This window comes from Ranitomeya imitator, chromosome 1 (genome assembly GCF_032444005.1).
Source record: "Ranitomeya imitator isolate aRanImi1 chromosome 1, aRanImi1.pri, whole genome shotgun sequence".
NCBI lineage: Eukaryota > Metazoa > Chordata > Amphibia > Anura > Dendrobatidae > Ranitomeya > Ranitomeya imitator.
Window position 1 is genome coordinate 829,472,960 of NC_091282.1, and position 23,472 is coordinate 829,496,431.

General features: G+C 48.1%; 37 pseudogenes; all 37 read left to right on the top strand.

The window, feature by feature from the left end:
* Nucleotides 1-4,985: 4,985 nt before the first annotated feature.
* LOC138659829 (5S ribosomal RNA) lies at nucleotides 4,986-5,104 on the top strand (annotated as a pseudogene).
* A 662-nt stretch (nucleotides 5,105-5,766) lies between these two features.
* Nucleotides 5,767-5,885, top strand: LOC138659830 (5S ribosomal RNA; annotated as a pseudogene).
* A 2,422-nt stretch (nucleotides 5,886-8,307) lies between these two features.
* LOC138659831 (5S ribosomal RNA) lies at nucleotides 8,308-8,426 on the top strand (annotated as a pseudogene).
* A 2,418-nt stretch (nucleotides 8,427-10,844) lies between these two features.
* On the top strand, nucleotides 10,845-10,963 carry LOC138658543 (5S ribosomal RNA; annotated as a pseudogene).
* Nucleotides 10,964-11,824: 861 nt separating this feature from the next.
* On the top strand, nucleotides 11,825-11,943 carry LOC138658884 (5S ribosomal RNA; annotated as a pseudogene).
* Nucleotides 11,944-12,019: 76 nt separating this feature from the next.
* LOC138659438 (5S ribosomal RNA) lies at nucleotides 12,020-12,138 on the top strand (annotated as a pseudogene).
* A 76-nt stretch (nucleotides 12,139-12,214) lies between these two features.
* LOC138659573 (5S ribosomal RNA) lies at nucleotides 12,215-12,333 on the top strand (annotated as a pseudogene).
* Nucleotides 12,334-13,046: 713 nt separating this feature from the next.
* Nucleotides 13,047-13,165, top strand: LOC138658896 (5S ribosomal RNA; annotated as a pseudogene).
* Nucleotides 13,166-13,241: 76 nt separating this feature from the next.
* LOC138659199 (5S ribosomal RNA) lies at nucleotides 13,242-13,360 on the top strand (annotated as a pseudogene).
* Nucleotides 13,361-13,436: 76 nt separating this feature from the next.
* LOC138658545 (5S ribosomal RNA) lies at nucleotides 13,437-13,555 on the top strand (annotated as a pseudogene).
* A 76-nt stretch (nucleotides 13,556-13,631) lies between these two features.
* On the top strand, nucleotides 13,632-13,750 carry LOC138659832 (5S ribosomal RNA; annotated as a pseudogene).
* Nucleotides 13,751-14,022: 272 nt separating this feature from the next.
* LOC138658922 (5S ribosomal RNA) lies at nucleotides 14,023-14,141 on the top strand (annotated as a pseudogene).
* Nucleotides 14,142-14,607: 466 nt separating this feature from the next.
* Nucleotides 14,608-14,726, top strand: LOC138659574 (5S ribosomal RNA; annotated as a pseudogene).
* Nucleotides 14,727-14,802: 76 nt separating this feature from the next.
* On the top strand, nucleotides 14,803-14,921 carry LOC138658546 (5S ribosomal RNA; annotated as a pseudogene).
* Nucleotides 14,922-15,587: 666 nt separating this feature from the next.
* On the top strand, nucleotides 15,588-15,706 carry LOC138658923 (5S ribosomal RNA; annotated as a pseudogene).
* A 76-nt stretch (nucleotides 15,707-15,782) lies between these two features.
* On the top strand, nucleotides 15,783-15,901 carry LOC138659677 (5S ribosomal RNA; annotated as a pseudogene).
* A 76-nt stretch (nucleotides 15,902-15,977) lies between these two features.
* On the top strand, nucleotides 15,978-16,096 carry LOC138659439 (5S ribosomal RNA; annotated as a pseudogene).
* Nucleotides 16,097-16,172: 76 nt separating this feature from the next.
* Nucleotides 16,173-16,291, top strand: LOC138658547 (5S ribosomal RNA; annotated as a pseudogene).
* A 76-nt stretch (nucleotides 16,292-16,367) lies between these two features.
* Nucleotides 16,368-16,486, top strand: LOC138659576 (5S ribosomal RNA; annotated as a pseudogene).
* A 518-nt stretch (nucleotides 16,487-17,004) lies between these two features.
* Nucleotides 17,005-17,123, top strand: LOC138658924 (5S ribosomal RNA; annotated as a pseudogene).
* Nucleotides 17,124-17,199: 76 nt separating this feature from the next.
* On the top strand, nucleotides 17,200-17,318 carry LOC138659055 (5S ribosomal RNA; annotated as a pseudogene).
* Nucleotides 17,319-17,394: 76 nt separating this feature from the next.
* LOC138659440 (5S ribosomal RNA) lies at nucleotides 17,395-17,513 on the top strand (annotated as a pseudogene).
* A 76-nt stretch (nucleotides 17,514-17,589) lies between these two features.
* Nucleotides 17,590-17,708, top strand: LOC138658703 (5S ribosomal RNA; annotated as a pseudogene).
* Nucleotides 17,709-17,784: 76 nt separating this feature from the next.
* On the top strand, nucleotides 17,785-17,903 carry LOC138659834 (5S ribosomal RNA; annotated as a pseudogene).
* A 443-nt stretch (nucleotides 17,904-18,346) lies between these two features.
* On the top strand, nucleotides 18,347-18,465 carry LOC138659136 (5S ribosomal RNA; annotated as a pseudogene).
* A 271-nt stretch (nucleotides 18,466-18,736) lies between these two features.
* On the top strand, nucleotides 18,737-18,855 carry LOC138659578 (5S ribosomal RNA; annotated as a pseudogene).
* Nucleotides 18,856-19,568: 713 nt separating this feature from the next.
* Nucleotides 19,569-19,687, top strand: LOC138658908 (5S ribosomal RNA; annotated as a pseudogene).
* A 271-nt stretch (nucleotides 19,688-19,958) lies between these two features.
* LOC138659835 (5S ribosomal RNA) lies at nucleotides 19,959-20,077 on the top strand (annotated as a pseudogene).
* A 443-nt stretch (nucleotides 20,078-20,520) lies between these two features.
* Nucleotides 20,521-20,639, top strand: LOC138659137 (5S ribosomal RNA; annotated as a pseudogene).
* Nucleotides 20,640-20,715: 76 nt separating this feature from the next.
* On the top strand, nucleotides 20,716-20,834 carry LOC138658779 (5S ribosomal RNA; annotated as a pseudogene).
* A 272-nt stretch (nucleotides 20,835-21,106) lies between these two features.
* Nucleotides 21,107-21,225, top strand: LOC138658763 (5S ribosomal RNA; annotated as a pseudogene).
* A 76-nt stretch (nucleotides 21,226-21,301) lies between these two features.
* LOC138658548 (5S ribosomal RNA) lies at nucleotides 21,302-21,420 on the top strand (annotated as a pseudogene).
* Nucleotides 21,421-22,281: 861 nt separating this feature from the next.
* LOC138658925 (5S ribosomal RNA) lies at nucleotides 22,282-22,400 on the top strand (annotated as a pseudogene).
* Nucleotides 22,401-22,476: 76 nt separating this feature from the next.
* On the top strand, nucleotides 22,477-22,595 carry LOC138658750 (5S ribosomal RNA; annotated as a pseudogene).
* Nucleotides 22,596-22,671: 76 nt separating this feature from the next.
* LOC138659441 (5S ribosomal RNA) lies at nucleotides 22,672-22,790 on the top strand (annotated as a pseudogene).
* Nucleotides 22,791-22,866: 76 nt separating this feature from the next.
* Nucleotides 22,867-22,985, top strand: LOC138658549 (5S ribosomal RNA; annotated as a pseudogene).
* Nucleotides 22,986-23,061: 76 nt separating this feature from the next.
* Nucleotides 23,062-23,180, top strand: LOC138659836 (5S ribosomal RNA; annotated as a pseudogene).
* The last annotated feature ends 292 nt before the right edge of the window (nucleotides 23,181-23,472 follow it).

Here is a 23,472-nt window from a genome sequence, read left to right on the forward strand (position 1 = left end):
TACACTTACGATTTTTTCCGCTTGAAAAGACCCGCACAGGTGCTAACTGTCTGTCAATGGCCACTCTAAGCTGAATGTGCCTGCCCTCGTCAGATCGCAAATGCAAAGCAGCTTGAGGCTGGGCAAGTACCAGCATGGGAGACTGGCTGGGAATCCCTGGTGCCATTGACGTTTCTTTTTTTTTCATCAAAGCTTACCCTTACGATTCTATTCCTCTTGAAAAGGCCCGCAGAGTTGCTCACTATCTGTCAATGGCCACTCTAAGCTGAATGTGCCTGCTCTCGTCAGATCGCAAATGCTAAGCAGCTTGAGGCTGGGCAAGTACCAGCATGGGAGACTGGCTGGGAATCCCTGGTACCGCTAACGTGCTTTTTGTTTTTATCAAAGCTTACCCTTACGATTTTTTTCCGCTTGAAAAGACCCGCACTGGTGCTAACGATCTGTCAATGGTCACTCTAAGCTGAATGTGCCTGCCCTCGTCAGATCGCAAATGCAAAGCAGCTTGAGGCTGGGCAAGTACCAGCATGGGAGACTGGCTGGGAATCCCTGGTACCGTTGACGTGCTTCTTGTTTTTATCAAAGCTTACCCTTACGATTTTTTTCCGCTTGAAAAGACCCGCACTGGTGCTAACTATCTGTCAACGGTCACTCTAAGCTGAATGTGCCTGCCCTCGTCAGATCGCAATTGCAAAGCAGCTTGAGGCTGGGCAAGTACCAGCATGGGAGACTGGCTGGGAATCCCTGGTACCGTTGACGTGCTTTTTGTTTTTATCAAAGCTTACCCTTACGATTTTTTTCCGCTTGAAAAGACCCGCACTGGTGCTAACTATCTGTCAACGGTCACTCTAAGCTGAATGTGCCTGCCCTCGTCAGATCGCAAATGCAAAGCAGCTTGAGGCTGGGCAAGTACCAGCATGGGAGACTGGCTGGGAATCCCTGGTACCGTTGACGTGCTTTTTGTTTTTATCAAAGCTTACCCTTACGATTTTTTTCCGCTTGAAAAGACCCGCACTGGTGCTAACTATCTGTCAACGGTCACTCTAAGCTGAATGTGCCTGCCCTCGTCAGATCGCAAATGCAGAGCAGCTTGAGGCTGGGCAAGTACCAGCATGGGAGACTGGCTGGGAATCCCTGGTACCGTTGACATGCTTTTTAGTTTTCATCAAAGCTTTGTATTACGATTCTCTTCCTCTTGAAAAAACTTGCGGAGTTGCTAACAATCCATCAATGGCCGCACTAAGCTCAATGTTCCTGCCTTCGTCAGATCACAAATGCAAAGTAGCTTGAGGCTGGGCAAGTATCAGCTTGGTAGACTGGCAGGGAATCCCTGGCACGGTTCCCACATTGTTTTGTTTTTATCAAAGCTTACACTTACGATTTTTTCCGCTTGAAAAGACCCGCACAGGTGCTAACTGTCTGTCAATGGCCACTCTAAGCTGAATGTGCCTGCCCTCGTCAGATCGCAAATGCAAAGCAGCTTGAGGCTGGGCAAGTACCAGCATGGGAGACTGGCTGGGAATCCCTGGTGCCATTGACGTTTCTTTTTTTTTCATCAAAGCTTACCCTTACGATTCTATTCCTCTTGAAAAGGCCCGCAGAGTTGCTCACTATCTGTCAATGGCCACTCTAAGCTGAATGTGCCTGCTCTCGTCAGATCGCAAATGCTAAGCAGCTTGAGGCTGGGCAAGTACCAGCATGGGAGACTGGCTGGGAATCCCTGGTACCGCTAACGTGCTTTTTGTTTTTATCAAAGCTTACCCTTACGATTTTTTTCCGCTTGAAAAGACCCGCACTGGTGCTAACGATCTGTCAATGGTCACTCTAAGCTGAATGTGCCTGCCCTCGTCAGATCGCAAATGCAAAGCAGCTTGAGGCTGGGCAAGTACCAGCATGGGAGACTGGCTGGGAATCCCTGGTACCGTTGATGTGCTTTTTGTTTTTATCAAAGCTTACCCTTACGATTTTTTTCCGCTTGAAAAGACCCGCACTGGTGCTAACTATCTGTCAACGGTCACTCTAAGCTGAATGTGCCTGCCCTCGTCAGATCGCAATTGCAAAGCAGCTTGAGGCTGGGCAAGTACCAGCATGGGAGACTGGCTGGGAATCCCTGGTACCGTTGACGTGCTTTTTGTTTTTATCAAAGCTTACCCTTACGATTTTTTTCCGCTTGAAAAGACCCGCACTGGTGCTAACTATCTGTCAACGGTCACTCTAAGCTGAATGTGCCTGCCCTCGTCAGATCGCAAATGCAAAGCAGCTTGAGGCTGGGCAAGTACCAGCATGGGAGACTGGCTGGGAATCCCTGGTACCGTTGACGTGCTTTTTGTTTTTATCAAAGCTTACCCTTACGATTTTTTTCCGCTTGAAAAGACCCGCACTGGTGCTAACTATCGGTCAACGGTCACTCTAAGCTGAATGTGCCTGCCCTCGTCAGATCGCAAATGCAAAGCAGCTTGAGGCTGGGCAAGTACCAGCATGGGAGACTGGCTGGGAATCCCTGGTACCGTTAACGTGCTTTTTGTTTTTATCAAAGCTTACCCTTACGATTTTTTGCCGCTTGAAAAGACCCAAATTTGTGCTACAGACCTATCTGTCAATTACTTCTTTATGCTGAATGGGCCTGCCCTCGTCAGATCGCAAATGCTGAGCTACTTGAGGCTGGGCAAGTACCAGCATGGGAGACTGGCTGGGAATTCCTGGTACCGTTGACATGCTTTTTAGTTTTCATCAAAGCTTTGTATTACGATTCTCTTCCTCTTGAAAAAACTTGCGGAGTTGCTAACAATCCATCAATGGCCGCACTAAGCTCAATGTTCCTGCCTTCGTCAGATCACAAATGCAAAGTAGCTTGAGGCTGGGCAAGTATCAGCTTGGTAGACTGGCAGGGAATCCCTGGCACGGTTCCCACATTGTTTTGTTTTTATCAAAGCTTACACTTACGATTTTTTCCGCTTGAAAAGACCCGCACAGGTGCTAACTGTCTGTCAATGGCCACTCTAAGCTGAATGTGCCTGCCCTCGTCAGATCGCAAATGCAAAGCAGCTTGAGGCTGGGCAAGTACCAGCATGGGAGACTGGCTGGGAATCCCTGGTGCCATTAACGTTTCTTTTTTTTTCATCAAAGCTTACCCTTACGATTCTATTCCTCTTGAAAAGGCCCGCAGAGTTGCTCACTATCTGTCAATGGCCACTCTAAGCTGAATGTGCCTGCTCTCGTCAGATCGCAAATGCTAAGCAGCTTGAGGCTGGGCAAGTACCAGCATGGGAGACTGGCTGGGAATCCCTGGTACCGTTGACGTGCTTTTTGTTTTTATCAAAGCTTACCCTTACGATTTTTTTCCGCTTGAAAAGACCCGCACTGGTGCTAACTATCTGTCAACGGTCACTCTAAGCTGAATGTGCCTGCCCTCTTCAGATCGCAAATGCAAAGCAGCTTGAGGCTGGGCAAGTACCAGCATGGGAGACTGGCTGGGAATCCCTGGTACCGTTGACGTGCTTTTTGTTTTTATCAAAGCTTACCCTTACGATTTTTTTCCGCTTGAAAAGACCCGCACTGGTGCTAACTATCTGTCAACGGTCACTCTAAGCTGAATGTGCCTGCCCTCGTCAGATCGCAATTGCAAAGCAGCTTGAGGCTGGGCAAGTACCAGCATGGGAGACTGGCTGGGAATCCCTGGTACCGTTGACGTGCTTTTTGTTTTTATCAAAGCTTACCCTTACGATTTTTTTCCGCTTGAAAAGACCCGCACTGGTGCTAATGATCTGTCAACGGTCACTCTAAGCTGAAGACCCAAATTTGTGCTACAGACCTATCTGTCAATTACTTCTTTATGCTGAATGGGCCTGCCCTCGTCAGATCGCAAATGCTGAGCTACTTGAGGCTGGGCAAGTACCAGCATGGGAGACTGGCTGGGAATTCCTGGTACCGTTGACATGCTTTTTAGTTTTCATCAAAGCTTTGTATTACGATTCTCTTCCTCTTGAAAAAACTTGCGGAGTTGCTAACAATCCATCAATGGCCGCACTAAGCTCAATGTTCCTGCCTTCGTCAGATCACAAATGCAAAGTAGCTTGAGGCTGGGCAAGTATCAGCTTGGTAGACTGGCAGGGAATCCCTGGCACGGTTCCCACATTGTTTTGTTTTTATCAAAGCTTACACTTACGATTTTTTCCGCTTGAAAAGACCCGCACAGGTGCTAACTGTCTGTCAATGGCCACTCTAAGCTGAATGTGCCTGCCCTCGTCAGATCGCAAATGCAAAGCAGCTTGAGGCTGGGCAAGTACCAGCATGGGAGACTGGCTGGGAATCCCTGGTGCCATTGACGTTTCCTTTTTTTTCATCAAAGCTTACCCTTACGATTCTATTCCTCTTGAAAAGGCCCGCAGAGTTGCTCACTATCTGTCAATGGCCACTCTAAGCTGAATGTGCCTGCTCTCGTCAGATCGCAAATGCTAAGCAGCTTGAGGCTGGGCAAGTACCAGCATGGGAGACTGGCTGGGAATCCCTGGTACCGTTGACGTGCTTTTTGTTTTTATCAAAGCTTACCCTTACGATTTTTTTCCGCTTGAAAAGACCCGCACTGGTGCTAACTATCTGTCAACGGTCACTCTAAGCTGAATGTGCCTGCCCTCTTCAGATCGCAAATACAAAGCAGCTTGAGGCTGGGCAAGTACCAGCATGGGAGACTGGCTGGGAATCCCTGGTACCGTTGACGTGCTTTTTGTTTTTATCAAAGCTTACCCTTACGATTTTTTTCCGCTTGAAAAGACCCGCACTGGTGCTAACTATCTGTCAACGGTCACTCTAAGCTGAATGTGCCTGCCCTCGTCAGATCGCAAATGCAAAGCAGCTTGAGGCTGGGCAAGTACCAGCATGGGAGACTGGCTGGGAATCCCTGGTACCGTTGACGTGCTTTTTGTTTTTATCAAAGCTTACCCTTACGATTTTTTTCCGCTTGAAAAGACCCGCACTGGTGCTAACTATCTGTCAACGGTCACTCTAAGCTGAATGTGCCTGCCCTCGTCAGATCGCAAATGCAAAGCAGCTTGAGGCTGGGCAAGTACCAGCATGGGAGACTGGCTGGGAATCCCTGGTACCGTTGACATGCTTTTTAGTTTTCATCAAAGCTTTGTATTACGATTCTCTTCCTCTTGAAAAAACTTGCGGAGTTGCTAACAATCCATCAATGGCCGCACTAAGCTCAATGTTCCTGCCTTCGTCAGATCACAAATGCAAAGTAGCTTGAGGCTGGGCAAGTATCAGCTTGGTAGACTGGCAGGGAATCCCTGGCACGGTTCCCACATTGTTTTGTTTTTATCAAAGCTTACACTTACGATTTTTTCCGCTTGAAAAGACCCGCACAGGTGCTAACTATCTGTCAACGGTCACTCTAACCTGAATGTGCCTGCCCTCTTCAGATCGCAAATGCTTAGCAGCTTGAGGCTGGGCAAGTACCAGCATGGGAGACTGGCTGGGAATCCCTGGTACCGCTGACGTGCTTTTTGTTTTTATCAAAGCTTACCCTTACGATTTTTTTCCGCTTGAAAAGACCCGCACTGGTGCTAACGATCTGTCAATGGTCACTCTAAGCTGAATGTGCCTGCCCTCGTCAGATCGCAAATGCAAAGCAGCTTGAGGCTGGGCAAGTACCAGCATGGGAGACTGGCTGGGAATCCCTGGTACCGTTGACGTGCTTTTTGTTTTTATCAAAGCTTACCCTTACGATTTTTTTCCGCTTGAAAAGACCCGCACTGGTGCTAACGATCTGTCAACGGTCACTCTAAGCTGAATGTGCCTGCCCTCGTCAGATCGCAAATGCAAAGCAGCTTGAGGCTGGGCAAGTACCAGCATGGGAGACTGGCTGGGAATCCCTGGTACCGTTGACATGCTTTTTAGTTTTCATCAAAGCTTTGTATTACGATTCTCTTCCTCTTGAAAAAACTTGCGGAGTTGCTAACAATCCATCAATGGCCGCACTGAGCTCAATGTTCCTGCCTTCGTCAGATCACAAATGCAAAGTAGCTTGAGGCTGGGCAAGTATCAGCTTGGTAGACTGGCAGGGAATCCCTGGCACGGTTCCCACATTGTTTTGTTTTTATCAAAGCTTACACTTACGATTTTTTCCGCTTGAAAAGACCCGCACAGGTGCTAACTGTCTGTCAATGGCCTCTCTAAGCTGAATGTGCCTGCCCTCGTCAGATCGCAAGTGCAAAGCAGCTTGAGGCTTGGCAAGTACCAGCATGGGAGACTGGCTGGGAATCCCTGGTGCCATTGACGTTTCTTTTTTTTTCATCAAAGCTTACCCTTACGATTCTATTCCTCTTGAAAAGGCCCGCAGAGTTGCTCACTATCTGTCAATGGCCACTCTAAGCTGAATGTGCCAGCTCTCGTCAGATCGCAAATGCTAAGCAGCTTGAGGCTGGGCAAGTACCAGCATGGGACACTGGCTGGGAATCCCTGGTACCGCTGACGTGCTTTTTGTTTTTATCAAAGCTTACCCTTACGATTTTTTTCCGCTTGAAAAGACCCGCACTGGTGCTAACAATCTGTCAATGGTCACTCTAAGCTGAATGTGCCTGCCCTCGTCAGATCGCAAATGCAAAGCAGCTTGAGGCTGGGCAAGTACCAGCATGGGAGACTGGCTGGGAATCCCTGGTACCGTTGACGTGCTTTTTGTTTTTATCAAAGCTTACCCTTACGATTTTTTTCCGCTTGAAAAGACCCGCACTGGTGCTAACTATCTGTCAACGGTCACTCTAAGCTGAATGTGCCTGCCCTCGTCAGATCGCAAATGCAAAGCAGCTTGAGGCTGGGCAAGTACCAGCATGGGAGACTGGCTGGGAATCCCTGGTACCGTTGACGTGCTTTTTGTTTTTATCAAAGCTTACCCTTACGATTTTTTTCCGCTTGAAAAGACCCGCACTGGTGCTAACTATCTGTCAACGGTCACTCTAAGCTGAATGTGCCTGCCCTCGTCAGATCGCTAATGCAAAGCAGCTTGAGGCTGGGCAAGTACCAGCATGGGAGACTGGCTGGGAATCCCTGGTACCGTTAACGTGCTTTTTGTTTTTATCAAAGCTTACCCTTACGATTTTTTGCCGCTTGAAAAGACCCAAATTTGTGCTACAGACCTATCTGTCAATTACTTCTTTATTCTGAATGGGCCTGCCCTCGTCAGATCGCAAATGCTGAGCTACTTGAGGCTGGGCAAGTACCAGCATGGGAGACTGGCTGGGAATTCCTGGTACCGTTGACATGCTTTTTAGTTTTCATCAAAGCTTTGTATTACGATTCTCTTCCTCTTGAAAAAACTTGCGGAGTTGCTAACAATCCATCAATGGCCGCACTAAGCTCAATGTTCCTGCCTTCGTCAGATCACAAATGCAAAGTAGCTTGAGGCTGGGCAAGTATCAGCTTGGTAGACTGGCAGGGAATCCCTGGCACGGTTCCCACATTGTTTTGTTTTTATCAAAGCTTACACTTACGATTTTTTCCGCTTGAAAAGACCCGCACAGGTGCTAACTGTCTGTCAATGGCCACTCTAAGCTGAATGTGCCTGCCCTCGTCAGATCGCAAATGCAAAGCAGCTTGAGGCTGGGCAAGTACCAGCATGGGAGACTGGCTGGGAATCCCTGGTGCCATTGACGTTTCTTTTTTTTTCATCAAAGCTTACCCTTACGATTCTATTCCTCTTGAAAAGGCCCGCAGAGTTGCTCACTATCTGTCAATGGCCACTCTAAGCTGAATGTGCCTGCTCTCGTCAGATCGCAAATGCTAAGCAGCTTGAGGCTGGGCAAGTACCGGCATGGGAGACTGTCTGGGAATCCCTGGTACCGTTGGCGTGCTTTTTGTTTTTATCAAAGCTTACCCTTACGATTTTTTTCCGCTTGAAAAGACCCGCACTGGTGCTAATTATCTGTCAACGGTCACTCTAAGCTGAATGTGCCTGCCCTCTTCAGATCGCAAATGCAAAGCAGCTTGAGGCTGGGCAAGTACCAGCATGGGAGACTGGCTGGGAATCCCTGGTACCGTTGACGTGCTTTTTGTTTTTATCAAAGCTTACCCTTACGATTTTTTTCCGCTTGAAAAGACCCGCACTGGTGCTAACTATCTGTCAACGGTCACTCTAAGCTGAATGTTCCTGCCCTCGTCAGATCGCAAATGCAAAGCAGCTTGAGGCTGGGCAAGTACCAGCATGGGAGACTGGCTGGGAATCCCTGGTACCGTTGACGTGCTTTTTGTTTTTATCAAAGCTTACCCTTACGATTTTTTTCCGCTTGAAAAGACCCGCACTGGTGCTAACTATCTGTCAACGGTCACTCTAAGCTGAATGTGCCTGCCCTCGTCAGATCGCAAATGCAAAGCAGCTTGAGGCTGGGCAAGTACCAGCATGGGAGACTGGCTGGGAATCCCTGGTACCGTTGACATGCTTTTTAGTTTTCATCAAAGCTTTGTATTACGATTCTCTTCCTCTTGAAAAAACTTGCGGAGTTGCTAACAATCCATCAATGGCCGCACTAAGCTCAATGTTCCTGCCTTCGTCAGATCACAAATGCAAAGTAGCTTGAGGCTGGGCAAGTATCAGCTTGGTAGACTGGCAGGGAATCCCTGGCACGGTTCCCACATTGTTTTGTTTTTATCAAAGCTTACACTTACGATTTTTTCCGCTTGAAAAGACCCGCACAGGTGCTAACTGTCTGTCAATGGCCACTCTAAGCTGAATGTGCCTGCCCTCGTCAGATCGCAAATGCAAAGCAGCTTGAGGCTGGGCAAGTACCAGCATGGGAGACTGGCTGGGAATCCCTGGTGCCATTGACGTTTCTTTTTTTTTCATCAAAGCTTACCCTTACGATTCTATTCCTCTTGAAAAGGCCCGCAGAGTTGCTCACTATCTGTCAATGGCCACTCTAAGCTGAATGTGCCTGCTCTCGTCAGATCGCAAATGCTAAGCAGCTTGAGGCTGGGCAAGTACCAGCATGGGAGACTGGCTGGGAATCCCTGGTACCGCTAACGTGCTTTTTGTTTTTATCAAAGCTTACCCTTACGATTTTTTTCCGCTTGAAAAGACCCGCACTGGTGCTAACGATCTGTCAATGGTCACTCTAAGCTGAATGTGCCTGCCCTCGTCAGATCGCAAATGCAAAGCAGCTTGAGGCTGGGCAAGTACCAGCATGGGAGACTGGCTGGGAATCCCTGGTACCGTTGACGTGCTTCTTGTTTTTATCAAAGCTTACCCTTACGATTTTTTTCCGCTTGAAAAGACCCGCACTGGTGCTAACTATCTGTCAACGGTCACTCTAAGCTGAATGTGCCTGCCCTCGTCAGATCGCAATTGCAAAGCAGCTTGAGGCTGGGCAAGTACCAGCATGGGAGACTGGCTGGGAATCCCTGGTACCGTTGACGTGCTTTTTGTTTTTATCAAAGCTTACCCTTACGATTTTTTTCCGCTTGAAAAGACCCGCACTGGTGCTAACTATCTGTCAACGGTCACTCTAAGCTGAATGTGCCTGCCCTCGTCAGATCGCAAATGCAAAGCAGCTTGAGGCTGGGCAAGTACCAGCATGGGAGACTGGCTGGGAATCCCTGGTACCGTTGACGTGCTTTTTGTTTTTATCAAAGCTTACCCTTACGATTTTTTTCCGCTTGAAAAGACCCGCACTGGTGCTAACTATCTGTCAACGGTCACTCTAAGCTGAATGTGCCTGCCCTCGTCAGATCGCAAATGCAGAGCAGCTTGAGGCTGGGCAAGTACCAGCATGGGAGACTGGCTGGGAATCCCTGGTACCGTTGACATGCTTTTTAGTTTTCATCAAAGCTTTGTATTACGATTCTCTTCCTCTTGAAAAAACTTGCGGAGTTGCTAACAATCCATCAATGGCCGCACTAAGCTCAATGTTCCTGCCTTCGTCAGATCACAAATGCAAAGTAGCTTGAGGCTGGGCAAGTATCAGCTTGGTAGACTGGCAGGGAATCCCTGGCACGGTTCCCACATTGTTTTGTTTTTATCAAAGCTTACACTTACGATTTTTTCCGCTTGAAAAGACCCGCACAGGTGCTAACTGTCTGTCAATGGCCACTCTAAGCTGAATGTGCCTGCCCTCGTCAGATCGCAAATGCAAAGCAGCTTGAGGCTGGGCAAGTACCAGCATGGGAGACTGGCTGGGAATCCCTGGTGCCATTGACGTTTCTTTTTTTTTCATCAAAGCTTACCCTTACGATTCTATTCCTCTTGAAAAGGCCCGCAGAGTTGCTCACTATCTGTCAATGGCCACTCTAAGCTGAATGTGCCTGCTCTCGTCAGATCGCAAATGCTAAGCAGCTTGAGGCTGGGCAAGTACCAGCATGGGAGACTGGCTGGGAATCCCTGGTACCGCTAACGTGCTTTTTGTTTTTATCAAAGCTTACCCTTACGATTTTTTTCCGCTTGAAAAGACCCGCACTGGTGCTAACGATCTGTCAATGGTCACTCTAAGCTGAATGTGCCTGCCCTCGTCAGATCGCAAATGCAAAGCAGCTTGAGGCTGGGCAAGTACCAGCATGGGAGACTGGCTGGGAATCCCTGGTACCGTTGATGTGCTTTTTGTTTTTATCAAAGCTTACCCTTACGATTTTTTTCCGCTTGAAAAGACCCGCACTGGTGCTAACTATCTGTCAACGGTCACTCTAAGCTGAATGTGCCTGCCCTCGTCAGATCGCAATTGCAAAGCAGCTTGAGGCTGGGCAAGTACCAGCATGGGAGACTGGCTGGGAATCCCTGGTACCGTTGACGTGCTTTTTGTTTTTATCAAAGCTTACCCTTACGATTTTTTTCCGCTTGAAAAGACCCGCACTGGTGCTAACTATCTGTCAACGGTCACTCTAAGCTGAATGTGCCTGCCCTCGTCAGATCGCAAATGCAAAGCAGCTTGAGGCTGGGCAAGTACCAGCATGGGAGACTGGCTGGGAATCCCTGGTACCGTTGACGTGCTTTTTGTTTTTATCAAAGCTTACCCTTACGATTTTTTTCCGCTTGAAAAGACCCGCACTGGTGCTAACTATCGGTCAACGGTCACTCTAAGCTGAATGTGCCTGCCCTCGTCAGATCGCAAATGCAAAGCAGCTTGAGGCTGGGCAAGTACCAGCATGGGAGACTGGCTGGGAATCCCTGGTACCGTTAACGTGCTTTTTGTTTTTATCAAAGCTTACCCTTACGATTTTTTGCCGCTTGAAAAGACCCAAATTTGTGCTACAGACCTATCTGTCAATTACTTCTTTATGCTGAATGGGCCTGCCCTCGTCAGATCGCAAATGCTGAGCTACTTGAGGCTGGGCAAGTACCAGCATGGGAGACTGGCTGGGAATTCCTGGTACCGTTGACATGCTTTTTAGTTTTCATCAAAGCTTTGTATTACGATTCTCTTCCTCTTGAAAAAACTTGCGGAGTTGCTAACAATCCATCAATGGCCGCACTAAGCTCAATGTTCCTGCCTTCGTCAGATCACAAATGCAAAGTAGCTTGAGGCTGGGCAAGTATCAGCTTGGTAGACTGGCAGGGAATCCCTGGCACGGTTCCCACATTGTTTTGTTTTTATCAAAGCTTACACTTACGATTTTTTCCGCTTGAAAAGACCCGCACAGGTGCTAACTGTCTGTCAATGGCCACTCTAAGCTGAATGTGCCTGCCCTCGTCAGATCGCAAATGCAAAGCAGCTTGAGGCTGGGCAAGTACCAGCATGGGAGACTGGCTGGGAATCCCTGGTGCCATTAACGTTTCTTTTTTTTTCATCAAAGCTTACCCTTACGATTCTATTCCTCTTGAAAAGGCCCGCAGAGTTGCTCACTATCTGTCAATGGCCACTCTAAGCTGAATGTGCCTGCTCTCGTCAGATCGCAAATGCTAAGCAGCTTGAGGCTGGGCAAGTACCAGCATGGGAGACTGGCTGGGAATCCCTGGTACCGTTGACGTGCTTTTTGTTTTTATCAAAGCTTACCCTTACGATTTTTTTCCGCTTGAAAAGACCCGCACTGGTGCTAACTATCTGTCAACGGTCACTCTAAGCTGAATGTGCCTGCCCTCTTCAGATCGCAAATGCAAAGCAGCTTGAGGCTGGGCAAGTACCAGCATGGGAGACTGGCTGGGAATCCCTGGTACCGTTGACGTGCTTTTTGTTTTTATCAAAGCTTACCCTTACGATTTTTTTCCGCTTGAAAAGACCCGCACTGGTGCTAACTATCTGTCAACGGTCACTCTAAGCTGAATGTGCCTGCCCTCGTCAGATCGCAATTGCAAAGCAGCTTGAGGCTGGGCAAGTACCAGCATGGGAGACTGGCTGGGAATCCCTGGTACCGTTGACGTGCTTTTTGTTTTTATCAAAGCTTACCCTTACGATTTTTTTCCGCTTGAAAAGACCCGCACTGGTGCTAATGATCTGTCAACGGTCACTCTAAGCTGAAGACCCAAATTTGTGCTACAGACCTATCTGTCAATTACTTCTTTATGCTGAATGGGCCTGCCCTCGTCAGATCGCAAATGCTGAGCTACTTGAGGCTGGGCAAGTACCAGCATGGGAGACTGGCTGGGAATTCCTGGTACCGTTGACATGCTTTTTAGTTTTCATCAAAGCTTTGTATTACGATTCTCTTCCTCTTGAAAAAACTTGCGGAGTTGCTAACAATCCATCAATGGCCGCACTAAGCTCAATGTTCCTGCCTTCGTCAGATCACAAATGCAAAGTAGCTTGAGGCTGGGCAAGTATCAGCTTGGTAGACTGGCAGGGAATCCCTGGCACGGTTCCCACATTGTTTTGTTTTTATCAAAGCTTACACTTACGATTTTTTCCGCTTGAAAAGACCCGCACAGGTGCTAACTGTCTGTCAATGGCCACTCTAAGCTGAATGTGCCTGCCCTCGTCAGATCGCAAATGCAAAGCAGCTTGAGGCTGGGCAAGTACCAGCATGGGAGACTGGCTGGGAATCCCTGGTGCCATTGACGTTTCCTTTTTTTTCATCAAAGCTTACCCTTACGATTCTATTCCTCTTGAAAAGGCCCGCAGAGTTGCTCACTATCTGTCAATGGCCACTCTAAGCTGAATGTGCCTGCTCTCGTCAGATCGCAAATGCTAAGCAGCTTGAGGCTGGGCAAGTACCAGCATGGGAGACTGGCTGGGAATCCCTGGTACCGTTGACGTGCTTTTTGTTTTTATCAAAGCTTACCCTTACGATTTTTTTCCGCTTGAAAAGACCCGCACTGGTGCTAACTATCTGTCAACGGTCACTCTAAGCTGAATGTGCCTGCCCTCTTCAGATCGCAAATACAAAGCAGCTTGAGGCTGGGCAAGTACCAGCATGGGAGACTGGCTGGGAATCCCTGGTACCGTTGACGTGCTTTTTGTTTTTATCAAAGCTTACCCTTACGATTTTTTTCCGCTTGAAAAGACCCGCACTGGTGCTAACTATCTGTCAACGGTCACTCTAAGCTGAATGTGCCTGCCCTCGTCAGATCGCAAATGCAAAGCAGCTTGAGGCTGGGCAAGTACCAGCATGGGAGACTGGCTGGGAATCCCTGGTACCGTTGACGTGCTTTTTGTTTTTATCAAAGCTTACCCTTACGATTTTTTTCCGCTTGAAAAGACCCGCACTGGTGCTAACTATCTGTCAACGGTCACTCTAAGCTGAATGTGCCTGCCCTCGTCAGATCGCAAATGCAAAGCAGCTTGAGGCTGGGCAAGTACCAGCATGGGAGACTGGCTGGGAATCCCTGGTACCGTTGACATGCTTTTTAGTTTTCATCAAAGCTTTGTATTACGATTCTCTTCCTCTTGAAAAAACTTGCGGAGTTGCTAACAATCCATCAATGGCCGCACTAAGCTCAATGTTCCTGCCTTCGTCAGATCACAAATGCAAAGTAGCTTGAGGCTGGGCAAGTATCAGCTTGGTAGACTGGCAGGGAATCCCTGGCACGGTTCCCACATTGTTTTGTTTTTATCAAAGCTTACACTTACGATTTTTTCCGCTTGAAAAGACCCGCACAGGTGCTAACTGTCTGTCAATGGCCACTCTAAGCTGAATGTGCCTGCCCTCGTCAGATCGCAAATGCAAAGCAGCTTGAGGCTGGGCAAGTACCAGCATGGGAGACTGGCTGGGAATCCCTGGTGCCATTGACGTTTCTTTTTTTTTCATCAAAGCTTACCCTTACGATTCTATTCCTCTTGAAAAGGCCCGCAGAGTTGCTCACTATCTGTCAATGGCCACTCTAAGCTGAATGTGCCTGCTCTCGTCAGATCGCAAATGCTAAGCAGCTTGAGGCTGGGCAAGTACCAGCATGGGAGACTGGCTGGGAATCCCTGGTACCGCTAACGTGCTTTTTGTTTTTATCAAAGCTTACCCTTACGATTTTTTTCCGCTTGAAAAGACCCGCACTGGTGCTAATGATCTGTCAATGGTCACTCTAAGCTGAATGTGCCTGCCCTCGTCAGATCGCAAATGCAAAGCAGCTTGAGGCTGGGCAAGTACCAGCATGGGAGACTGGCTGGGAATCCCTGGTACCGTGGACGTGCTTTTTGTTTTTATCAAAGCTTACCCTTACGATTTTTTTCCGCTTGAAAAGACCCGCACTGATGCTAACTATCTGTCAACGGTCACTCTAAGCTGAATGTGCCTGCCCTCGTCAGATCGCAATTGCAAAGCAGCTTGAGGCTGGGCAAGTACCAGCATGGGAGACTGGCTGGGAATCCCTGGTACCGTTGACGTGCTTTTTGTTTTTATCAAAGCTTACCCTTACGATTTTTTTCCGCTTGAAAAGACCCGCACTGGTGCTAACTATCTGTCAACGGTCACTCTAAGCTGAATGTGCCTGCCCTCGTCAGATCGCAAATGCAAAGCAGCTTGAGGCTGGGCAAGTACCAGCATGGGAGACTGGCTGGGAATCCCTGGTACCGTTGACGTGCTTTTTGTTTTTATCAAAGCTTACCCTTACGATTTTTTTCCGCTTGAAAAGACCCGCACTGGTGCTAACTATCTGTCAACGGTCACTCTAAGCTGAATGTGCCTGCCCTCGTCAGATCGCAAATGCAAAGCAGCTTGAGGCTGGGCAAGTACCAGCATGGGAGACTGGCTGGGAATCCCTGGTACCGTTAACGTGCTTTTTGTTTTTATCAAAGCTTACCCTTACGATTTTTTGCCGCTTGAAAAGACCCAAATTTGTGCTACAGACCTATCTGTCAATTACTTCTTTATGCTGAATGGGCCTGCCCTCGTCAGATCGCAAATGCTGAGCTACTTGAGGCTGGGCAAGTACCAGCATGGGAGACTGGCTGGGAATTCCTGGTACCGTTGACATGCTTTTTAGTTTTCATCAAAGCTTTGTATTACGATTCTCTTCCTCTTGAAAAAACTTGCGGAGTTGCTAACAATCCATCAATGGCCGCACTAAGCTCAATGTTCCTGCCTTCGTCAGATCACAAATGCAAAGTAGCTTGAGGCTGGGCAAGTATCAGCTTGGTAGACTGGCAGGGAATCCCTGGCACGGTTCCCACATTGTTTTGTTTTTATCAAAGCTTACACTTACGATTTTTTCCGCTTGAAAAGACCCGCACAGGTGCTAACTGTCTGTCAATGGCCACTCTAAGCTGAATGTGCCTGCCCTCGTCAGATCGCAAATGCAAAGCAGCTTGAGGCTGGGCAAGTACCAGCATGGGAGACTGGCTGGGAATCCCTGGTGCCATTGACGTTTCTTTTTTTTTCATCAAAGCTTACCCTTACGATTCTATTCCTCTTGAAAAGGCCCGCAGAGTTGCTCACTATCTGTCAATGGCCACTCTAAGCTGAATGTGCCTGCTCTCGTCAGATCGCAAATGCTAAGCAGCTTGAGGCTGGGCAAGTACCAGCATGGGGGACTGGCTGGGAATCCCTGGTACCGTTGACGTGCTTTTTGTTTTTATCAAAGCTTACCCTTACGATTTTTTTCCGCTTGAAAAGACCCGCACTGGTGCTAACTATCTGTCAACGGTCACTCTAAGCTGAATGTGCCTGCCCTCTTCAGATCGCAAATGCAAAGCAGCTTGAGGCTGGGCAAGTACCAGCATGGGAGACTGGCTGGGAATCCCTGGTACCGTTGACGTGCTTTTTGTTTTTATCAAAGCTTACCCTTACGATTTTTTTCCGCTTGAAAAGACCCGCACTGGTGCTAACTATCGGTCAACGGTCACTCTAAGCTGAATGTGCCTGCCCTCGTCAGATCGCAAATGCAAAGCAGCTTGAGGCTGGGCAAGTACCAGCATGGGAGACTGGCTGGGAATCCCTGGTACCGTTGACGTGCTTTTTGTTTTTATCAAAGCTTACCCTTACGATTTTTTTCCGCTTGAAAAGACCCGCACTGGTGCTAACTATCTGTCAACGGTCACTCTAAGCTGAATGTGCCTGCCCTCGTCAGATCGCAATTGCAAAGCAGCTTGAGGCTGGGCAAGTACCAGCATGGGAGACTGGCTGGGAATCCCTGGTACCGTTGACGTGCTTTTTGTTTTTATCAAAGCTTACCCTTACGATTTTTTTCCGCTTGAAAAGACCCGCACTGGTGCTAACGATCTGTCAACGGTCACTCTAAGCTGAAGACCCAAATTTGTGCTACAGACCTATCTGTCAATTACTTCTTTATGCTGAATGGGCCTGCCCTCGTCAGATCGCAAATGCTGAGCTACTTGAGGCTGGGCAAGTACCAGCATGGGAGACTGGCTGGGAATTCCTGGTACCGTTGACATGCTTTTTAGTTTTCATCAAAGCTTTGTATTACGATTCTCTTCCTCTTGAAAAAACTTGCGGAGTTGCTAACAATCCATCAATGGCCGCACTAAGCTCAATGTTCCTGCCTTCGTCAGATCACAAATGCAAAGTAGCTTGAGGCTGGGCAAGTATCAGCTTGGTAGACTGGCAGGGAATCCCTGGCACGGTTCCCACATTGTTTTGTTTTTATCAAAGCTTACACTTACGATTTTTTCCGCTTGAAAAGACCCGCACAGGTGCTAACTGTCTGTCAATGGCCACTCTAAGCTGAATGTGCCTGCCCTCGTCAGATCGCAAATGCAAAGCAGCTTGAGGCTGGGCAAGTACCAGCATGGGAGACTGGCTGGGAATCCCTGGTGCCATTGACGTTTCTTTTTTTTTCATCAAAGCTTACCCTTACGATTCTATTCCTCTTGAAAAGGCCCGCAGAGTTGCTCACTATCTGTCAATGGCCACTCTAAGCTGAATGTGCCTGCTCTCGTCAGATCGCAAATGCTAAGCAGCTTGAGGCTGGGCAAGTACCGGCATGGGAGACTGTCTGGGAATCCCTGGTACCGTTGACGTGCTTTTTGTTTTTATCAAAGCTTACCCTTACGATTTTTTTCCGCTTGAAAAGACCCGCACTGGTGCTAATTATCTGTCAACGGTCACTCTAAGCTGAATGTGCCTGCCCTCTTCAGATCGCAAATGCAAAGCAGCTTGAGGCTGGGCAAGTACCAGCATGGGAGACTGGCTGGGAATCCCTGGTACCGTTGACGTGCTTTTTGTTTTTATCAAAGCTTACCCTTACGATTTTTTTCCGCTTGAAAAGACCCGCACTGGTGCTAACTATCTGTCAACGGTCACTCTAAGCTGAATGTTCCTGCCCTCGTCAGATCGCAAATGCAAAGCAGCTTGAGGCTGGGCAAGTACCAGCATGGGAGACTGGCTGGGAATCCCTGGTACCGTTGACGTGCTTTTTGTTTTTATCAAAGCTTACCCTTACGATTTTTTTCCGCTTGAAAAGACCCGCACTGGTGCTAACTATCTGTCAACGGTCACTCTAAGCTGAATGTGCCTGCCCTCGTCAGATCGCAAATGCAAAGCAGCTTGAGGCTGGGCAAGTACCAGCATGGGAGACTGGCTGGGAATCCCTGGTACCGTTGACATGCTTTTTAGTTTTCATCAAAGCTTTGTATTACGATTCTCTTCCTCTTGAAAAAACTTGCGGAGTTGCTAACAATCCATCAATGGCCGCACTAAGCTCAATGTTCCTGCCTTCGTCAGATCACAAATGCAAAGTAGCTTGAGGCTGGGCAAGTATCAGCTTGGTAGACTGGCAGGGAATCCCTGGCACGGTTCCCACATTGTTTTGTTTTTATCAAAGCTTACACTTACGATTTTTTCCGCTTGAAAAGACCCGCACAGGTGCTAACTGTCTGTCAATGGCCACTCTAAGCTGAATGTGCCTGCCCTTGTCAGATCGCAAATGCAAAGCAGCTTGAGACTGGCTGGGAATCCCTGGTGCCATTGACGTTTCTTTTTTTTTCATCAAAGCTTACCCTTACGATTCTATTCCTCTTGAAAAGGCCCGCAGAGTTGCTCACTATCTGTCAATGGCCACTCTAAGCTGAATGTGCCTGCTCTCGTCAGATCGCAAATGCTAAGCAGCTTGAGGCTGGGCAAGTACCAGCATGGGAGACTGGCTGGGAATCCCTGGTACCGCTGACGTGCTTTTTGTTTTTATCAAAGCTTACCCTTACGATTTTTTTCCGCTTGAAAAGACCCGCACTGGTGCTAACGATCTGTCAATGGTCACTCTAAGCTGAATGTGCCTGCCCTCGTCAGATCACAAATGCAAAGCAGCTTGAGGCTGGGCAAGTACCAGCATGGGAGACTGGCTGGGAATCCCTGGTACCGTTGACGTGCTTTTTGTTTTTATCAAAGCTTACCCTTACGATTTTTTTCCGCTTGAAAAGACCCGCACTGGTGCTAACTATCTGTCAACGGTCACTCTAAGCTGAATGTGCCTGCCCTCGTCAGATCGCAATTGCAAAGCAGCTTGAGGCTGGGCAAGTACCAGCATGGGAGACTGGCTGGGAATCCCTGGTACCGTTGACGTGCTTTTTGTTTTTATCAAAGCTTACCCTTACGATTTTTTTCCGCTTGAAAAGACCCGCACTGGTGCTAACGATCTGTCAACGGTCACTCTAAGCTGAAGACCCAAATTTGTGCTACAGACCTATCTGTCAATTACTTCTTTATGCTGAATGGGCCTGCCCTCGTCAGATCGCAAATGCTGAGCTACTTGAGGCTGGGCAAGTACCAGCATGGGAGACTGGCTGGGAATTCCTGGTACCGTTGACATGCTTTTTAGTTTTCATCAAAGCTTTGTATTACGATTCTCTTCCTCTTGAAAAAACTTGCGGAGTTGCTAACAATCCATCAATGGCCGCACTAAGCTCAATGTTCCTGCCTTCGTCAGATCACAAATGCAAAGTAGCTTGAGGCTGGGCAAGTATCAGCTTGGTAGACTGGCAGGGAATCCCTGGCACGGTTCCCACATTGTTTTGTTTTTATCAAAGCTTACACTTACGATTTTTTCCGCTTGAAAAGACCCGCACAGGTGCTAACTGTCTGTCAATGGCCACTCTAAGCTGAATGTGCCTGCCCTCGTCAGATCGCAAATGCAAAGCAGCTTGAGGCTGGGCAAGTACCAGCATGGGAGACTGGCTGGGAATCCCTGGTGCAATTGACGTTTCTTTTTTTTTCATCAAAGCTTACCCTTACGATTCTATTCCTCTTGAAAAGGCCCGCAGAGTTGCTCACTATCTGTCAATGGCCACTCTAAGCTGAATGTGCCTGCTCTCGTCAGATCGCAAATGCTAAGCAGCTTGAGGCTGGGCAAGTACCAGCATGGGAGACTGGCTGGGAATCCCTGGTACCGTTGACGTGCTTTTTGTTTTTATCAAAGCTTACCCTTACGATTTTTTTCCGCTTGAAAAGACCCGCACTGGTGCTAACGATCTGTCAATGGTCACTCTAAGCTGAATGTGCCTGCCCTCGTCAGATCGCAAATGCAAAGCAGCTTGAGGCTGGGCAAGTGCCAGCATGGGAGACTGGCTGGGAATCCCTGGTACCGTTGACGTGCTTTTTGTTTTTATCAAAGCTTACCCTTACGATTTTTTTCCGCTTGAAAAGACCCGCACTGGTGCTAACTATCTGTCAACGGTCACTCTAAGCTGAATGTGCCTGCCCTCGTCAGATCGCAAATGCAAAGCAGCTTGAGGCTGGGCAAGTACCAGCATGGGAGACTGGCTGGGAATCCCTGGTACCGTTGACATGCTTTTTAGTTTTCATCAAAGCTTTGTATTACGATTCTCTTCCTCTTGAAAAAACTTGCGGAGTTGCTAACAATCCATCAATGGCCGCACTAAGCTCAATGTTCCTGCCTTCGTCAGATCACAAATGCAAAGTAGCTTGAGGCTGGGCAAGTATCAGCTTGGTAGACTGGCAGGGAATCCCTGGCACGGTTCCCACATTGTTTTGTTTTTATCAAAGCTTACACTTACGATTTTTTCCGCTTGAAAAGACCCGCACAGGTGCTAACTGTCTGTCAATGGCCACTCTAAGCTGAATGTGCCTGCCCTCGTCAGATCGCAAATGCAAAGCAGCTTGAGACTGGCTGGGAATCCCTGGTGCCATTGACGTTTCTTTTTTTTTCATCAAAGCTTACCCTTACGATTCTATTCCTCTTGAAAAGGCCCGCAGAGTTGCTCACTATCTGTCAATGGCCACTCTAAGCTGAATGTGCCTGCTCTCGTCAGATCGCAAATGCTAAGCAGCTTGAGGCTGGGCAAGTACCAGCATGGGAGACTGGCTGGGAATCCCTGGTACCGCTGACGTGCTTTTTGTTTTTATCAAAGCTTACCCTTATGATTTTTTTCCGCTTGAAAAGACCCGCACTGGTGCTAACGATCTGTCAATGGTCACTCTAAGCTGAATGTGCCTGCCCTCGTCAGATCGCAAATGCAAAGCAGCTTGAGGCTGGGCAAGTACCAGCATGGGAGACTGGCTGGGAATCCCTGGTACCGTTGACATGCTTTTTAGTTTTCATCAAAGCTTTGTATTACGATTCTCTTCCTCTTGAAAAAACTTGCGGAGTTGCTAACAATCCATCAATGGCCGCACTAAGCTCAATGTTCCTGCCTTCGTCAGATCACAAATGCAAAGTAGCTTGAGGCTGGGCAAGTATCAGCTTGGTAGACTGGCAGGGAATCCCTGGCACGGTTCCCACATTGTTTTGTTTTTATCAAAGCTTACACTTACGATTTTTTCCGCTTGAAAAGACCCGCACAGGTGCTAACTGTCTGTCAATGGCCACTCTAAGCTGAATGTGCCTGCCCTCGTCAGATCGCAAATGCAAAGCAGCTTGAGGCTGGGCAAGTACCAGCATGGGAGACTGGCTGGGAATCCCTGGTGCCGTTGACGTGCTTTTTGTTTTTATCAAAGCTTACCCTTACGATTTTTTTCCGCTTGAAAAGACCCGCACTGGTGCTAACTATCTGTCAACGGTCACTCTAAGCTGAATGTGCCTGCCCTCGTCAGATCGCAAATGCAAAGCAGCTTGAGGCTGGGCAAGTACCAGCATGGGAGACTGGCTGGGAATCCCTGGTACCGTTGACGTGCTTTTTGTTTTTATCAAAGCTCACCCTTACGATTTTTTTCCGCTTGAAAAGACCCGCACTGGTGCTAACTATCTGTCAACGGTCACTCTAAACTGAATGTGCCTGCCCTCGTCAGATCGCAAATGCAAAGCAGCTTGAGGCTGGGCAAGTACCAGCATGGGAGACTGGCTGGGAATCCCTGGTACCGTTGACGTGCTTTTTGTTTTTATCAAAGCTTACCCTTACGATTTTTTTCCGCTTGAAAAGACCCGCACTGGTGCTAACTATCTGTCAACGGTCACTCTAAGCTGAATGTGCCTGCCCTCGTCAGATCGCAAATGCAAAGCAGCTTGAGGCTGGGCAAGTACCAGCATGGGAGACTGGCTGGGAATCCCTGGTACCGTTAACGTGCTTTTTGTTTTTATCAAAGCTTACCCTTACGATTTTTTGCCGCTTGAAAAGACCCAAATTTGTGCTACAGACCTATCTGTCAATTACTTCTTTATTCTGAATGGGCCTGCCCTCGTCAGATCGCAAATGCTGAGCTACTTGAGGCTGGGCAAGTACCAGCATGGGAGACTGGCTGGGAATTCCTGGTACCGTTGACATGCTTTTTAGTTTTCATCAAAGCTTTGTATTACGATTCTCTTCCTCTTGAAAAAACTTGCGGAGTTGCTAACAATCCATCAATGGCCGCACTAAGCTCAATGTTCCTGCCTTCGTCAGATCACAAATGCAAAGTAGCTTGAGGCTGGGCAAGTATCAGCTTGGTAGACTGGCAGGGAATCCCTGGCACGGTTCCCACATTGTTTTGTTTTTATCAAAGCTTACACTTACGATTTTTTCCGCTTGAAAAGACCCGCACAGGTGCTAACTGTCTGTCAATGGCCACTCTAAGCTGAATGTGCCTGCCCTCGTCAGATCGCAAATGCAAAGCAGCTTGAGGCTGGGCAAGTACCAGCATGGGAGACTGGCTGGGAATCCCTGGTGCCATTGACGTTTCTTTTTTTTTCATCAAAGCTTACCCTTACGATTCTATTCCTCTTGAAAAGGCCCGCAGAGTTGCTCACTATCTGTCAATGGCCACTCTAAGCTGAATGTGCCTGCTCTCGTCAGATTGCAAATGCTAAGCAGCTTGAGGCTGGGCAAGTACCAGCATGGGAGACTGGCTGGGAATCCCTGGTACCGTTGACGTGCTTTTTGTTTTTATCAAAGCTTACCCTTACGATTTTTTTCCGCTTGAAAAGACCCGCACTGGTGCTAATTATCTGTCAACGGTCACTCTAAGCTGAATGTGCCTGCCCTCTTCAGATCGCAAATGCAAAGCAGCTTGAGGCTGGGCAAGTACCAGCATGGGAGACTGGCTGGGAATCCCTGGTACCGTTGACGTGCTTTTTGTTTTTATCAAAGCTTACCCTTACGATTTTTTTCCGCTTGAAAAGACCCGCACTGGTGCTAACTATCTGTCAACGGTCACTCTAAGCTGAATGTGCCTGCCCTCGTCAGATCGCAAATGCAAAGCAGCTTGAGGCTGGGCAAGTACCAGCATGGGAGACTGGCTGGGAATCCCTGGTACCGTTGACGTGCTTTTTGTTTTTATCAAAGCTTACCCTTACGATTTTTTTCCGCTTGAAAAGACCCGCACTGGTGCTAACTATCTGTCAACGGTCACTCTAAGCTGAATGTGCCTGCCCTCGTCAGATCGCAAATGCAAAGCAGCTTGAGGCTGGGCAAGTACCAGCATGGGAGACTGGCTGGGAATCCCTGGTACCGTTGACATGCTTTTTAGTTTTCATCAAAGCTTTGTATTACGATTCTCTTCCTCTTGAAAAAACTTGCGGAGTTGCTAACAATCCATCAATGGCCGCACTAAGCTCAATGTTCCTGCCTTCGTCAGATCACAAATGCAAAGTAGCTTGAGACTGGGCAAGTATCAGCTTGGTAGACTGGCAGGGAATCCCTGGCACGGTTCCCACATTGTTTTGTTTTTATCAAAGCTTACACTTACGATTTTTTCCGCTTGAAAAGACCCGCACAGGTGCTAACTGTCTGTCAATGGCCACTCTAAGCT